Source organism: Teleopsis dalmanni, chromosome 2 (genome assembly GCF_002237135.1).
Source record: "Teleopsis dalmanni isolate 2A chromosome 2, ASM223713v2, whole genome shotgun sequence".
Lineage (NCBI taxonomy): Eukaryota > Metazoa > Arthropoda > Insecta > Diptera > Diopsidae > Teleopsis > Teleopsis dalmanni.
In genome coordinates this window covers 94,864,023-94,866,183 of record NC_051847.1, presented here as the reverse complement: position 1 = coordinate 94,866,183, position 2,161 = coordinate 94,864,023, and the positions used below count along the sequence as shown (strand labels likewise).

Sequence of the window (2,161 nt, the reverse complement as noted above, 5' to 3'; positions counted from 1 at the left end):
ACACAAAAAGTGAGAAATAATTGCATAAAATGCAGCAAAACGTTCAAATCGAAACATCTACAAAAACATAAAAAATCTAAGCGTACTAGTGCTCTATATCATTGTTTTATATGTGACAAAACTTTAGCGCGTAAATTTTGTTTGAAAAGACATATGAAATCCGTGCATAAAGAAATTAGTTGGAACTCTATACCAATTGATCAATTGTAAATTTGTAATAATTAATAACATAATTTTGTATTGATAACTGTACAGTTAATCGTTTATTAATTCAATTTTATATGCAAATTAAATATTTTATTATAAATTAATAAAGAGTTAGAACAAAAAATGCGTAACAATTCTACTATTAAGTATTCAAGTTTAGATTTAGATCACATCAAGTTCAGTTACTCATATAGTTAAACTTGCAATGAGTTTATTTGATTCTACAAATGAAAATATAAGGCAAGTTATAATAAATTTAAAGCTTGGAAGATTAATTAATACAGCAATAGCGAAAACCAATTAAATGAATTCGAACACGAAGCCAATTAACGAATTAACGATCGTCATTAGTAAGTAAATAAAGTAAAACAATAACTGATATATATAATTTTATTTGCGCGAAATCATAAGTTTTTCTTTTAATTTTATTTCTCCAGTATTTAACTTAATTACTGTTAATTTGAAGATTTCTTGGAAATAATATATATTTTAAATTTTATTTCATTTGTGTGTTGATAAGTTATAAAATAAATAATTTCTTTTATTTCTTGGATTTTTTGTAAAAGTGAAAGAGGTAACAATAATTATTTTATTGATTATAAATCATATATAAGATTAAAAAATTGTTTATATATCTAACATGAATTTCTTCTTCTAGGTTTAATATTAAAACACAGTTGACGTTATTCATGGCGTTATCAAATAAGGATCAAATATGGTATTGGCGAAGACTAAGAGGTTTAATGTTTTTTTATGGTCTCAATATATGTAAAAATTAGTGAATATTGTATAAGTACATTCAACTGAATGGAAATTACTTTATTGTTATATAAAACAAAATGAAATAAAAATAAATTGTATGTATAAATAAAAATGCTTATAACTTTATATTATTCAATACACAAAAACAATTTTATTTATAAAAACTTTTTCAGTATTTAAGTTTTCAAAATAAATGCATGCACAAGAAACATATATCAGAATTCTTTATCAAATCTTTTTTAATAATATAAAATATTAGTATTTAATATTAAAAATTTAAGTTCCGCATTTCTTTGCGTATGTAAATCTAATATAAATCTCTACAATTAAATAAAGTATTGTTTGTTAGTTCAGTGAAGAAAATGAAATTACTCTAAAATGAAAATGAATATATTATGAGATGAATATAAAAATAGAGACTAAAACATGTATGTTTTATTACAAATTACAAAATTGAAAAGAAGCAATTTGAGAGATTTATATAGTTTATAATATAATAAAATCACTCAGAACAAATAAAAAAATAAATTAATTTAATGATGAAATTTCTTATTTCAATTTATACAAAAAAAAAAAATAAAAAAATTCAACGATTTCTACAGTTTAAAATAGAAAAAAATAACTCCTAATATATCCCACAATTATACACTATGTACATTAAGACTGAAAAGTTTTCGGAAATTCTCATTTAAAATTCGCGCGCTGTATATTTTTCGATATTTTAAGTTTATGTAGTTTGGCAGCACTGTCCTTAATTTCTATGCCAAAAATGAGCGCGATCTGTCAGACAGTTCGTTTACGGCAGCTGTTGAAACCAGTTCACCTCAGTAGTGCGTTGCGAAATGTCTTCGACGGTCGTACGACCGTCCTGAAAGGCTTTGTACCACTCATAAACTTGAGTTTTCGATAAAACTGATTCCCCATAAGCCTTTTGTAGCATTCGCAACGATTCTGCACACGAAATTTCGTTCGAAACAAAATTTGATGCAAACTCTTTGTTCAATATTTTTTTCCATTGTTTTTTTCGCAACGCACTACTGAGGTGAACTGGTTTCAACAGCTGCCGTAAACGAACTGTCTGACAGATCGCGCTCATTTTTGGCATAGTAATTAACGAAAGTGCTGCCAAACTACATAAACTTAAAATATCGAAAATATACAGCGCGCGAATTTTAAATGAGAATTTCCGAAA

The 2,161-nt window shown here is 25.4% G+C and overlaps 1 long non-coding RNA gene across 1 annotated transcript; it reads left to right on the top strand.

The window, feature by feature from the left end:
* Nucleotides 1-384: 384 nt before the first annotated feature.
* On the top strand, nucleotides 385-945 carry LOC119678606. Its single transcript, XR_005252347.1, has 2 exons — nucleotides 385-557; nucleotides 866-945. It is a non-coding gene; the product is annotated as an uncharacterized LOC119678606 (long non-coding RNA).
* Nucleotides 946-2,161: the final 1,216 nt, after the last annotated feature.